This window comes from Cebus imitator, unplaced genomic scaffold (genome assembly GCF_001604975.1).
Source record: "Cebus imitator isolate Cc_AM_T3 unplaced genomic scaffold, Cebus_imitator-1.0 Scaffold153, whole genome shotgun sequence".
Classification (NCBI taxonomy): domain Eukaryota; kingdom Metazoa; phylum Chordata; class Mammalia; order Primates; family Cebidae; genus Cebus; species Cebus imitator.
Genome location: NW_016107468.1, coordinates 196,656 through 211,420, shown reverse-complemented (window position 1 = coordinate 211,420; position 14,765 = coordinate 196,656). Strand labels below are relative to the sequence as shown.

General features: G+C 56.1%; 1 protein-coding gene across 1 annotated transcript in view; it reads right to left on the bottom strand.

Moving 5' to 3' along the window:
- The window catches only part of GTF2IRD1 (GTF2I repeat domain containing 1), a 153,789-nt gene extending 140,109 nt beyond the window's left edge, over nucleotides 1-13,680 (bottom strand). The window contains exon 1 of the mRNA XM_037743773.1: nucleotides 13,657-13,680. The gene's annotated coding sequence lies outside the window, so the exon portion shown is untranslated. The remainder of the gene's footprint in view (nucleotides 1-13,656) is intronic.
- Between the last annotated feature and the right edge of the window lie 1,085 nt (nucleotides 13,681-14,765).

The following is a 14,765-nucleotide window of genomic DNA, read 5'->3' as shown; positions in this document are numbered from 1 at the left end:
AAAATTAGCCGGGCGTGGTGGCATGTGCCTGTAATCCCAGCTACTCAGGAGGCTGAGGCAGGAGAATCGCTTGACCCCGGGAGGCGGAGGTTGCCGTGAGCTGAGATTAGGTCAATGCACTCTAGCCTGGGTGACAGAGTGGGACTCCATCTCAACAACAGCAGAAAAGAACAGATCTTGGAATGATGGAGTCCAGGGTTTGCTGTCTGGGGGAGTGGGGCTCCTACAGGGCCAGCTTCTGGGGTCATCACATGACAAGCTGAAAAAAGTGCTTTTCACTGAGATGGCAGCTGGCTGCCCGAAACTGAATACACTGATTTCCCCGAGAACCCGGCCATACTGCATAAGAAAATGATCCTTTGTTTGTTCAGATGAGGCTCAGAGAGGTACAGTCACTTGCCTGTGGTCACACAGCAACTCAGCAGTCAGGCTGGCATTTGAACCTGGGTGTGTCTGCCTTCAAAGACCCTGATGGTTCCACTGCACCCTGCTGTGAAGTGAGGGAGCCCTGGCTTCTGACCCAGGGCCACCAAGAGCATCTCTCCTGCGAATGTGCTGAGAAGAGAGGATCTCAGGGAGCTGTGGGCCTGGGGCAGGTGGGTGGGTGGACCAGGATCAAAGAGGGAGGATGTGGTTTGCCCACCTGCCCAGAGGGCTGCACCCACAGCTGGGAGCCAGGGTGTGCATGGGGAGCAGGGGTGACCCCCTCCTTTCCCAGGGCCCTGCCTCTCCCTGCCTGCGCCTTGCTGCGGAAAGTGGCCATGCCTGAAAAACCAGCTCCTGGATAAACATGAGAGAGACATCAGACGGAGAGAGTCACAAGGCCCCTTGGAGCTGCCAGGACCACCCTGGAGCCGGGTGGGTGGGCGGGGGGTCTTGTCTGCTACAGGAAGCCACCCAGGAGCACCCAAGGGCCTTCCTTCCTGCACAGGGCTAACCTCTTCACAGGCTTCCCACCGAGTGCTGGCCCCAGGGTCCTGCCTTTGGGGACTTTAGGGGACTCTGTAGGGGTGGGAGGCAAGAGTTGGGTGCAGGGGGAAGTTGCTTGGGGCAGCCCTCATCAGAGAAGGGCCACAGTGATTTCACAAACAACAAATTAAATAACAAAGTAAAAACCAGCTGGGTGCAGTGGCTCGGGCTCACTTCTGCAATCCCAGCACTTTGGGAGGCCGAGGCAGGTAAGCCCTTGAGCCAAGGAGTTCGAGACCAGCCTGGCCAACATGGAGAAACCCTGTCTCTACTAAAAACACAAAAATTAGCTGGGCATGGTGACAGGTGCCTGTAATCTCAGCTATTTGGGAGACTGAGGCAGGAGGATTGCTTGAGCCCAGGAGGCAGAGGCTGCAGTGAGCCGTGATCACACCACTGCACTCCAGCCTGGGCAACAGAGGGAGACTCTGTCTCAAAAACAAACAAACAAAGAAAAACAACAAAAAAAGTAAAAACCCCCTAAATCTCTCAAGACACCACACAGGCCACGTGATCACCCAGGGAGTTCCATTTCCTTAGGAAGCTGGGAGCCCTGGGAAATTCATGGATTTGCCAATGGGAAACTCACAAGCTCTTGCTCGGGCCCCCTGCTTCATTTATGCCCACCCGGCAACCCTGCAGAGGTACCTGCTGTGGTTCCATTTCCTAGACGGTCAAACTGAGGCTCAGCCTCAGGCAAGTGACAGGCAGGAGTCCGTGAACCACCATCATCTGGTGCTGGCCACACAAACGTTCACCAGAATGGCCACTGTTTACACAGGGTCGACCACAGGTAGCAGTGGGTTCCAAACATTTAGCAACCAGAATTGTATTTAGAGTTACCTCTAACAGGTCACTGCAGTAAAAGTGGTCCTAGGGCCGGGCGTGGTGGCTCACACCTATAATCCCAGCACTTTGGGAGGCCAAGGTGGGTGGATCATTTGAGGTCAAGGGTTTGAGACCAGCCTGGCTAACATGGTGAAACAAAAATTAGTTGGGTGTGGTAGCATGTGTTTGTGATCTCAGCTACTCGAGAGGCTGAGGCAGGAGAATCGCTTGAACCCGGGAGGTGGAGGTTGTAGTGAGCCGAGATTGCACCACTGCACTCCAGCCTGGGCAACAGAGTGAGACTCTGTCTCAAAAAAAAAAAAAAAAAAAAGTGGTCCTACTCTGGCCCAAAGGGGCACAGGAGGCTTGAGCCTCACATGTCCCCGCCTCCTGCTCCTTGGTGGTCCCTGGTACCCTCCAGGCCTCCGTGGAAATCCACATGCTCACATTACCCAGCTGAGCCTCAGTCCTGCAAACCTAGTGTTCTGTTCACCCGTTTAAAGATAAACAGGCCGGGTACAGTGGCTCACCCCTCTAATCCCAGCACTTTGGGAGGCCAAGGTGGGTGGACTGCTGAAGCACAGGAGTTCAAGACCGTCTGGGCAACACGGCGAGACCCCAACTTTACAAAATAAAAAAATCAGCTGGGTGTAGTTGCACGTGCCTGCAAGTGATTCAGGAGGCTGAATCACCTGAGCCTAGGAGTTCAAGACTGCAGCAAGCTATGGTTGTGCCACTGCACTCCAGCTTGGATGAGAGTAAGACCTTGTCTCAAGATCATAATAATAAAAAGATGAACAAACCAAAGTCCATAGATGTGACATCACTCAGCCAGCCCTGTTCTGTTTGACCCTAACTCATGCTCCTGCCTGCAGCAGAGCCTCACACCCCCCTTCCCTACCCCCAGAAGTCCTGCTCTTATTTCATGACAACATGGAATTTCTACCCCAAGCTAAACAGCTGCAGGAGTGAAGACCAGAGCCACCTCACCAGGAACCCCCAGACTCCCAGCAGTGGGGGTACCTCGGAGACCAGCAAGACGCCCCTGGGCACAGACAGCTCTCCTCCCGGGCCCCGCCCTCCACCTCCAGCTGTCCCGGCCCCCACAGCCTCAGTTACTCCAGAGCCCACCTGGATGGCAGCGGGAGGATCGCGTGGGGCCAGAGGCCCCGAGGGCAGCGGCGGGCAGGTGTAATTTCATCGCGGGGCTCATGGTATGAGTCACCAGAAACAGAGGACGAAATTCCAGCTCTGAGGACGGAGATGAACAGCTCCCCCAGCTTGGGGTCAGCTCTTGATGCAGGTGGGGGGGGTGCGTAGTACTGGGGTACAGGCCACAGGCCCCCTGCCAGCCAGATGGTGCCTTTGTGAAAATAAGAAAGAGGAACTACCTTCTTCTGGGGGATCCCGAGCTGATGCCGGGCCGGCCAAGCCGGTTAGCTAGATTTCCCTAGAGAGGAGAGTGGCTAGAGGTGCGTGGTGTATACACACGATGGAACCCTGCTCAGGGACCAGTGGGACCAGCTCCCCTGCACCCAGCAATGCAGATAAACGCATCAAGCTGCGTGCAGCCAGATTCAGAGGCTCTGGACTGTACGACCCCATTTATGTGACATTCATCAAATGCAAAGCCAGATTCAGAAGACAGGTCAGTGGTTGCTGGCGCTGGGATAAGAGACAAAGACGAACAAACGGGCTTCAAAAAAATTTTTTTGAAGTTTTGAAAAAAAGCAATCCTCCTGCCTTAGCCTCCCAAGTAGCTGGGACGACAGGCACACATGGTCACATCTGGCTAATTTTTTTTTTAAGACACGGGGTCTTGCTATGTTGCCCAGGCTGGTCTCAAACTCTTGGCCTCCAGCAATCCTCCCGCCTCAGCCCCCTGAGTAGCTGGAACTACAGGCATAAGTTACCTTGCCTGGCTAATTTTTTTATTTCTTGTAGAGATGGGGGTTTTGCTATATTTTCTATGTTCGTCTCAAACTCCTGGCGTCAAGCCATGCTCCCGCCTCAGCCTCCCAAAGCGCTGTTCTATGTCTTGATGGCGGTTGAGTGACATGAGGGTGTGAGCCAGGCGAGCTCCTGGTATGGCATAGCCCTTACTCCTCAGCAATATTTATAATAAAATATAAAGTGGGGCCGGCACGGTGGCTCACGCCTGTAATCCCAGCACTTTAAGAGGCCAAGGCAGGCGGATCACTTGAGGTCAGGAATTTGAAGCCAGCCTGGCTAACATGGCAAAGCCCCGTCTCTACTAAAAATACAAAAATTAGCTGTGTGCAGTGGCATGCACCCATAATCTCAGGTAACATGGGAGGCTGAGGCCAGAGAATCGCTTGAACCCGGGAGGTGGAGGTTGCAGTGAGCTGAGATCGCACCGCTGTGCTCCAGCCTGGGTGACAAAGTGAGACTACGCCTCAAATAAATAAATAAAATAAACTGAATAGAATAAAATATAAAGTGGGCGCTTCTCATGTGCTGGCCAGGGGCTGGGGACCAGGACCTAATGAGACCCCCTCAGGCCTGATGCCCCGCCAAGGTTCTCACTGGCTGGTGAAACAACAGACAGATGGAGAAAAGATATGGACTTGGCCAGGCGCGGTGGCTCACGCCTGTAATTCCAGCACTTTGGGAGGCCGAGGTGGCCAGATCACCTGAGGTCAGGAGTTCGAGACCAGCCTGGCCAACATGGTGAAACCCCATCTCTTCTAAAAAACTACAAAAAAATGAGCCAGGTGTGGTGGTGGGCGCCTGTAATCTCAGCTGCTTAGGAGGCTGAGGCAGGAGAATCGCTGGAACCCGGGAGGTGGAAGACCCTGTGCTCCAGTCTGGGGACAAAAGAACAAAACTGTGTCTCAAAAAAAAAAACAACAACAACAAATAAACAAAAACCACGGACTTGCTTTGATGGTGGTTCTGCCAGTCGCCAGAAAATGCGCCTTGAGACCCTGCTGGGCAGTCGCCAGCCAGCAAAGAGGCCTATCCTCAGTCAGCCATCTAAGAGACAGGCAGGGTTCTCCCCCTGCCACGGGGAACAGGAGGGGAAAGGGCCAAGCTGCACCCCGATTCCCCGCCCGCCCCAACCATGCAGCCTCTTCTGCATCTTCAAGCCTTCAATCAGGCCCTCCTACGCTGTCTCCACCACAGACTTGCCTCTGGGGGGTCCACACACCCACGCTGTGGAGTCCCCACGGGGCCATGCCGAGTCCCTTGGACTGACAGCACCACCCTAGGGTCCAGGCAGGTGGGGAGAGCCATCTCCCTTTTACACCCAAGCAACTGCCCAGGTGGGGGAAGGCAGACGTGGACCCCATGCCCCCTGCCCCTGCCTTCCCCCCCATACCCCCCCACCCCAGGGGCTGCGGCACAGGCGCTAGGAACCTGCCTCCAGTGCAGGAATTCCCAGCAGCCTCCGAGGTGTGGGGTCAGCCCCTCAAGTCCATGACCGCCCCCACGATGGAGTCTCCAGGCCTTGAAAGGGAGGCATTGCAGATACTTTCCCAGTGTTCGGGACTTGCCACTCCTAAATGAAAATCTTACTTGGTGTCTAATAGGGTGTTTCCAGCAATTTCCTACCCTTTCCTCACAGGATCTCTGAATACACCGTAGGGACCATATTGGCCAGAAATCCCTGAGGACAAGGACTTCCCAAACTGGGGATCCCTGGGCAGTCCTTGTCCACCTAGACTGCACCTTGCATGCTACCTAGGCCAGTAGGAGGTCCAGACCCTCAGGCCACAGGCTGGAGAAAGCCCGACCAAGGACATCAGAAGGATAGTGCCTGTGATCCCATCATTTTAGGAAGCTGAGACAGGAGGACTGCTTGAGGGCAGGAGCTTGAGGCTAGCCTGGGCAACACAGCAAGACCCCATCTCTTAAAAAAAATTTTTTTTTGGAGACAGAGTCTCACTCTGTGCAGTGGTGCGATCTCGGCTCACTGAAACCTCCACTTCCTGGGTTCAAGCAATTGTCCTGCCTCAGCCTCCCAGTAGCTGGGATTATAGGCATGCAGCACCACACCTGGCTAATTTTTGTGTTTTCGTTTGTTTGCTTTTTCTATACAGACACTTCATATAGGAAATTTTTGTGTTTTTAGTAGAGATGAGTTTTGTGTTTTTGTGTTTTCACCATGTTGGTCAGGCTGGTCTCGAACTCCCAGCCTCAGGTGATTCGCCCACCTCGGCCTCCCAAAGTGCTGGGATTAGGGGTATGAGCCAAAATGTTTTTAATTAGCTAGGTGGATGGTACACACCTGCAGAGACTCAGGTAGGAGGGTCACATGGAGCCCAGGAGTTGGAGGCTGCAGTGAACTAGGGTCACACCACTGCACTCTAGCCTGGGCAACAGAGCCAGACCCTGTCTCAAAAAATATAATAAAATAAAAATTTGGCCAGGCACCATGGCTCACGCCTGTAATCCCAGCACTTTGGGAGGCCGAGTGGGTGGATCATGAGGTCAGGAGATCGAGACCATCCTGGCCAACATGGTGAAACCGTTTCTACTAAAATACAAAAATTAGCTGGGTGTGGTGGCGCGTGCCTGTAGTCCCAGCTACTCGGGAGGCTGAGGCAGGGGAATCACTTGAACCAGGGAGGCGGAGGTGGCGGTGAGCCGAGATCACACCACTGCACTCCAGCCTGGTGACAGAGCGAGACTATGTCTTGAAAAATAAAATAAAATAAAATAAATTAAAAAGGACTCTGGTGGCTGGGTACAGTGGCTCACTTCTGTAATTCAGCACTTTGGGAGGCTGAGGCGGGCGGATCACTTGAGCTCAGGGATTGGGCAACATGGTGAAACCCCAAAATACAAAAAATTAGCCGGGTATGGTGGTGTGTGCCTTGGTCCCAGCTACTCGGGCGACTGAGCCAGGAGGATCACTTGAGCCAGGGAGGTGGAAGCTGCAGTGAGTCAAGATTGCGCCACTGCACTCCAGCCTGGGTGACACTGAGACCTCATTTCAATACAAATTTTTTTTAGAAAGGCCACAAATCAGTGAATCAGCTCCACCTGATTCAAACTCACTCCAGATCATAGCCGGGGCCTCCACGGAGCCCTGACCCCAACTCCAGGATCAGCCACACATACCTCTGGCCCCTCCCCAACGCCTATCCGTCCCACCGCCCCAAAGACAGCAGCTGTGGGGTTGCCAGAGCAAAGTGCGAGCCTCCCGTTCAGTCTGAACTACGAACAACAACAGCTCACTTTTAGCTAGACGTTCGCCCCAAATATTGCATGAGTCCTTGCTCGTCTGAAATCCAATTTTAGCCGGGCATCCTTATTTTTATTTGCTAAATCTGGCAACTCGAAGCAGGTGGTCCTGAAGGAGGGCAACAGGTGAGCACGCAAATAGCTCCGGGTCAGCCAGGCCCCGGCTCAGGGGCGAGGGGAAGGGCGTTTGAAATGAGAGTTCTGTTCACTGCCTGAGACATTCCCTCAGTAGCCCTAAGATCGTGTAAGATAAAGCATCCTCACCCATTTCGTTCAGGACATGTATCTTATTTATTTTTTTCTTTTTTGAGATGGAGTTTTGCTCTTTTCACCCAGGCTGGAGTGCAGTGGCACGGTTTCAGCTCACCACAACCTCCGCCTCTTGGGTTCAAGTGATTCTCCTGCCTCAGCTTCCCGAGTAGCTGGGATTACAGGCACCTGCCACTATGCCTGGCTATTTTTATATTTTTAATAGAGATGGGGTTTCACCATGTTGGCCAGGCTGGTCTCGAACTCCTGACCTCAGATGATCTGCTCGCCTCGGCCTCCCAAAGTGCTGGGATTACAGGCGTGAGCCGTGAGCCGCCACAGCCGGCCCTAACTTATCTTAAATGGGCACATTTCCAGGGCAGGAACCCAGGTTCCTACAGCCCTGGCCCCATTCACACTCACAAAGCCACAAACCCAGGTGCAGGTTGACCCAGAGGGAAGGGAACAGGACCAAGGATGGATCAGTTCTGCAGGACAAGGGGACAGAGAGCTTCCAAAATAGGGTAGGTGAAGAAGTGATGATGGGGCTGGGCGCAGTGGCTCACACCTGTAATCCCAGCACTTTGGGAGGCCAAGGCGGGGTGATCACCTGAGGTCAGGAGTTCGAGATCAGCTTGACCAACATGGAGAAACCCCATCTCTACCAAAAAAACAAAAGTCAGCAGGGTGTGGTGGCGTGCGCCTATAATCCCAGCTACTCAGGAGGCTGAGGCAGGAGAATCTTTTTTTTTTTTTGAGACGGAGTTTCTTGAACCTGGAAGGCAGAGGTTGCGGTGAGCTGAGACTGCGCCACTCCGCTCCACCCTCTGTGACAAGAGCGAAACTCCAAAAAAAAAAAAAAAAAAAAAAGTAGTGATGGACAGGGGGCTTTCCTGCAAAGCTTTCTGCCTCCAGAACCCACATTACCACACCCCCTGCAGGCCAAGAGCCCCTCTGCCACACCAGGGGATACCTGGCTGAGAACTCACAAACCAGGCCAAGAAAGTGACAAGGTCCTGTCTCCCTTCTGGAGTGTGGAACCTGGGCAAAAAGCACGTTTCTTTCTTTCTTTTTTTTTTTTTTGAGACAGAGTCTGGTTCTGTCTCCTTGGCTGGAGTGCAGTGGCTCAATCCTGGCTCACTGCAACCTCCACCTCCCAAGTTCAAGCGATTCTCCTGCCTCAGCCTCCCAAGTAGCCGGGACTATAGGTGCCCACCACCATACCTGGCTAATTTTTTGTATTTTTAGTAGAGAGCGGGTTTCACTGTGTTAGCCAGGATGGTCTCAATCTCCTGAACTTGTGATCCACCTGCCTCGGCCTCCCAAAGTGCTGGGATTACAGGCGTGAGCCATGGCTGCAGCCAAAGCACATGATTCCATGAGATGGGACTGAGGGGCTTCCAAGAGGCCCTGCCTGGAGCCCCCAGCACCTGCACCTTGGAGACTGTCACCCCCTCCCCAGCAGCCACCTGTCACATCAAACTCTTCTGGGCAGGTTCATGCGTCCCTTTTCCCCCAGAAAACCATCCTTCCCACCACTCCACCTCTGCTATGAATTCCTTTGGGAAATTCCCTTCTAGTCATGCTAAGGGTCCCTGTACTAGAGGCCCCATATTCTCCTGGAAGCCCCTCAATCAAAACTAAACTCAGGGCCAGGTGCAGCAGCTCATACCTGCAATCCCAGCACTTTGGGAGGCAGAGGCGGGCAGATCACTTGAGGTCAGGAGTTCTAGGCCAGCCTGGCCAACATGATGAAACCCCATCTCTACTACAAATACAAAAACTCGTCAGGCGTGGTGGAGCACGCCTGTAATCCCAGCTACTTGAAGCAGGAGAATCTCTTGAACCTGGGAGGCGGAGGTTGCAGTGAGCCGAGATGGCGCCACTGCACGCCAGTCTGGGCAACAGAGCGAAACTCCCTCTCCAGAAAAAAAGACAAGACTAAACTCAGCATGGGTCCCAAGCCCTGTTCCTAGTCTGCTCTTCTGTTTATAAATTGGCCCTGCACATCTTGTTCCATGGGTGTCCCTTAAAGCCTCTGCAGGCCCCATGGAGCTGGGCACACACCCCTGGCTTGTCCCAAAGAACCAAAGAACCTGGCTATGACTCTGGCCACCACACATCTGAGACAGAGATACTTACAAACAGTGAGAGTCAGAGAACTGAGAGACGGAGAGAGGACGACAGTGCGGGGCAGAGACCCCAGGTTAAGGTCAGGAGAAGACACAGGCTGGGGTCGTGGGGAGAGAGGGGACCCCAGGAAGTTCACAGAGAGACCTTGGAACTCCTACCAGGGTGGGGAACTTGCCCCAGATATGAGCATTTCAGAAAAACAGGAGAGAGTCTGCTTAGCCATTTGGGTCAAGGCTCAAGAGCAGGATTTCATTCATTCATTCATTCATTTATTCCCTCAAACATGTAGCCATTTAACAAGTATTTGAGAAGCGAGCCTCTATCCCTACCTGTCCCTAGTGCAATCGGGGAGAGAGATGTAAACATCTAAGTGAGATCAATGTTGGGACAAAGGAAGGAAAGGTGTTGGCTGGGCGCGACGGCTCACCCGTTATCCCAGCACTTTGGGAGGCCAAGGTGGGAGGACTGCTTACGCCCAGGAGTTTGAGACCAGCCTGGGCAACACAGCAAGACCCTGTCTCTACAAATAATAAAAAATTAGCTAAGGTGTGGTGGCGCTTGCCCGTGGTCCCAGCTACTCAGAAGGCTGAGGCAGGAGAGTGGCTTGAACCCAGGAGTTCGAGGCTGCAGTGAGCTGTGTTCACACCACTGTGCCCCAGCCTGGGCAGAAAGCAAGCCTCTGTCTCAAAAAGTAAATAAATAAAAGAGAGAGAGAGAGGATGTGATGGGGACAGACAGGTGGTACCATGGCCAGCCCTGAGGGTGAGGAAGTCTTCAGCCCAGAGACACCACAGCCAGGCCAAATCATGAAGCAGGAGAGGAAAAGAGGCATATTCTACCATGCTGACCCCTATCCCAGCCAGGCAGGGCAATTAAAGGAAGCCCCTCCACAGGGGAAGGGCAGGAAGAACCCTCGAGAGAAGAGGAACCGTGTGTGTGCAGAGACCAGGGGTGGGAGGAAGTCAGGCCATTCAGGAAAACGGCAAGACTACAGGATTTACGAGTGGGTTGAGGGAGCAGTGAGCGGTCAGAGGCTGGACCCTGAATGAGAATCACCGGGGGGCTGTGGTCTGTGGTTGCAAGGTCATGCTTAGGACGAATATCCCAGGCCATCACCCACCATCCACGAGACCCCAGTTCCAACAACCAAGCTGTCACCAAACCGTGGATGGCCTGGCCTCTGGAACCAGGCAGGCTGCAGAAACAGCTGCCCCCAAGACCCCTCGATTATGGCTGCCAGATTATTGCCAAACACCACACGCTGACGACTACCCCCTCGACTACCCCCTCGTCAGAAGGCTAGCCGGCCCCCGGGGGGCTGCCTTCAATGAACAGATAACAATGATTTGTGATTAGCATATTGCAAATAAATGACCCTCCTCCCAGCATCGAGAGAACGGTCCTTCTAAGTAGGTTGAGCGTGCCCCCTACAAAGCTGTCTCCAAGACCCAAAACCGTCAGCCCCAAGTTCTCGAACATTTTAAGAGTGCAGGCTTGGAGCGGCTGCGGAGTTTCAGCCCTTCCCTCCTCGTTTTCCTCCGTGGGGTCCTGTGGGACCCTCTGAGTCAGAACTGCCAATTTCTAGGTCACCCTCAGAGCAGGCTATGGAGGAACAAGGTGTGGACTTGAGCCTCCCACACCCCAGAGGCAGGATGGGGGTTCCGATGCCCTGTCCCCTTGGGGCCAAGCCTGTCCCTCGGTCCACAAGTGCCTGTTCAGAAGAGGTCAGAGTCTATCTCACACCCTCCTGGGCCCCAAATAGGGCGGTTCATGACGGCCACCTAACTACCTTATACCTAGCCCCTCCCTGCCAGCAGCCACCAACCTCCAGCCACCTCCTCCTGCTTCAAATAAATAATCGATGCTGCTGCCCTTCCCCTCTGGAATGACACTGCTGAAATAAATGAGCTGCTTGGGGCACCTTCCAAGCCCCAAGGCCCCGGGCCAGTGCCAAGGAGCGAACAGTCCCGGCCACAGGGGACCCAGACACACAGGCAGACCATGGCAGCAGCGGGCCAGGGTAGCTTCCAGACACCCCTCCCCTCCTCTAAGAGAACCCCTCGCAAATGCCCACTCCTTCAAAAACTGTGGGGGCCTGCCCTCCACTCTCACCCACCAGGCCCAGGGCCATCCCGGGGTGCCCTCAGCACAGTCTCCATCCAAGACCCAGTGCTCCCCCTACGGGCCCTGCAGCACCCCTGTGTCCCAGCACCCCTCACTTCAGCTGGGATGGGGACACAGGAGACTCCCATCGCGGGACCTTGGTCCGGGGATGCAGGGTCAGCAGGCCAGATGCCAGAGCTCCAGCCCCCTCCAGCACGGCCAGGAGGGTGGAAATCCCGGTTGTACAGCGTCTCCCTTCCCTGGGCCCACGCCAGGCCAGGCAGGGTCCCACTCCCTGGCTGCTGGCCAGGGGTGGGGAGCCCAGGAGAGGTGTCAAGCCCGGCATGCCCAGGGACTTAAGATGGGGTGGGTGGGTGTTCAGCACCCTGCGGCCCCTCCTCTGTCCTCTCCACCCATCTGCAGGAACTCAGAGACCACCCACAGACCGGGTACCCCCAACTTACTCCTCTGAGCCCTTTGTGCTCCCCCGCACTGCCACCCTCTGAGTCCCCTCCACCCGGGGTTCAGCGGCCACCAACACACAGGCCAGTCCCCTCCCCTTGGGGGGGTCCCCAACAGGAACCACCCTGCTGGGGCAACCCTGGCTGGGCTGGATCCCCGCCTGGGAGTAGGGGTCGCGGACCAGGGGCCAGCCCAGCCCGGGGAAAGGCGAAGAGGGGGAAAGGCGGGGATCGCGGCCTTCCCAGCCCCCTCCGCTCCCACCCCGGCGCCCGCCACCGCGGGCAGCGCGACTGACCTCATTCGCCAACTGCAGCAGCCTGCGGGCGCCGGCCCGGGACGCCCCCCACCTCCAGAAGGGCCGGTGGCAAGGAGGGAAGGGGTGACAGCTCCCAGCTCCCGGCCCCTCCCGGGCAGGTGGGGGGCGGCCGTCCCTCCCCTCCCCCGGCCCGAATTATAATCCCAGTCACGTGCCTCCCCGGGCACCCAAAAGCCGGCCCCAGCTCCTGTAACACCTTGAGAGGGGGAGGGGCGGGGGCCCCCCCGGAGGAGGTGGAGGGGATCGGGGGCGGGGGTGGGGGGGACGGGGAGAAGGGCCTCGGCGCCCGCCCCCCGCAAAAGTTTCTCCTACCTTGGAGGATCCCCAAGCGCTCCTGCCAGCGGCGCCCCGGCCCCGGCCCGCGGCCAGGACTCAGCCTCCTGCCGCTGCCTCCTTAATTAATCCGGGAGAATGGGGGAAGGAGAGGCAGAGGGAGGCGAGGACGGCGGCGCGGCGAGGGCGGGGAGGGAGGCGCGGGGAGGGGGCGCGGGGGGGATCGGCCGGCCGGGGGGCTGGCGCTCGGCGGCCCCCACCCCCGGCGCGGGCTGCGGCGGAGGGCGGGGCGGCGCGGGGAGCGGAGCGGAGAGCGGGAGCGCGGGGAGGCTCTTTGTTCTGTAATCCCAGTAAGATTGCCAGCCATTCGCCCCGGCCCTAATCCCAGCCCCGCGCAACACCACCCTCCATTGGCTGCCATTTACATACGGGATTAGCCCGCCCCGCGCCCCGCGCCCCTGCGCCCCCCCGCTCGCCACCCCGCGCCCCTGCGCCCAGGGGACCTGGCGCCGCGGTGGGGAGAGCGCGCCGCACCCCTCGGCCCCGGACCTGCGCGGAGGGGCGGGGGCGCCCTCGGTTCCCCCCACCCAGCGCCGGATTAGAAAGCCTGGGCTCGCCTCCGCCTACCCCCCTTCGCCCCCCGCCACTGGGAGAGCTGCGGGGCGCAGGGGGCTGGAGTTGGAGGGTCAAGGTCACCCAGCTGGAACGCGCGGAGGCCCTGAGCGTCCGGGCTGGTCACTCCCGTCTGGCACGGGTTCTAGTCCCAACGCTTGGGCCAGGTACCTCTTACAGCCTTTGTCCCCCTCCCGCCCCTGAGATGTGCAGGAAGGCTGTGACGTGCCGAAAGTCGCGGCAGAGCCAGCTGGACTCTTGGTCCCATCTTGTGTGATGGGACCTCCCTCTGATAGGCTTTTACCCCTGTCTCCCCCCACCCCAAACCACACACACACCACAGCAGTGCTCCTACTGAATCGGAGCGCACACCTCCCATCCGGTCCCAAAGCCATAAATCCTAATTCAGCACAAGGACCTCACTCCTTCCCCCACGTGGTGCCCTGAGCCCTGAACTAGGCCTTGGCTAGGCTGGGCATGGCAGGGAGGGAGAGACTCACCCCAGGCAGGCCCCAACCCCAGGGAGCTTCTGGCTTAGAAGAACAGCCAAACATAGACTGAGAATCTCCCAGGTCCCGGCAGAACCTACAAGCTCTCCCCACAGCCTTCTTGCAAAACTGTGATTGCTGAGATTATGGCAGTGAGCGAAGTCTAGCGTGGCTGACTCCATCTTGCTTCCAGCCTCACGGGCTGGCTGTCCTCACTCATTCCCGGGCACAGGCCAAGCTAAGGAGGGGAGGAATTTAGTTTATAGTTCAACTTTGAAGTAAGGATAATAATAGTTACTCCTTAGACCTAACCTGCTCTTTACTCAGAGACCAAAGCCACCTTTGTAAAACTAATGAAAGGCGGCAGTCGCGGTGGCTCACGCCTGTAATCTCAGCACTTTGGGAGGCCAAGGCAAGTGGATCACCTGAGGTCGAGAGTTCAAGACCCGCCTGACCAACATGGAAAAACCCCGTCTCTACTAAAAATACAAAATTAGCCAAGCGTGGTGTTGTACACCTGTAATCCTAGCTACTCAGGAGGCTGAGGCAGGAGAATCGTTTGAACCCGGGAGGTGGAGGTTGCAGTGAGCTGAGATGGCACCATTGCACTCCAGCCTGGGCGACAGTGTGAAACTCCATCTCAAAAAAAAAAGGAAAGGCCATGAGATTAGGGTTATGGGAGGGGCCTGGATTCTGCTAAAACCCAGGCATGTTTTTATAATCTCTGACTGCTCAGGAGTCACGTGGCCAGAGATCACAAGGTTTGCGAGTTCCCCTCTTCCTCCTATAGATAGCATCTCTATTGTGGAAACTGAGATTGGTCTTCTCAGATGTTTTTCAGACTTTCAAATTCTGGCAACTGACTGACTCACCTGGACCTGTGTGACTCATGACTTGGCCCATCCCGTGGCCCCGACTCAGAGACAGACTCAGAGCGTAAGGACCGTTTGCCACACCCTGTGGTTTCCTCCTCAACCAGTCAGCAGTACCCATTCCCTGGGCCCTTGCCCACCAAATTATCCATAAAAACCCTAGCCTCTGAGTTCTTGGGGAGATTCATCTGAGTAACAATTCCAGTTCTACTGCTTGGCCAGGTCTGTGTTAATAAAACTCTCTTGGCC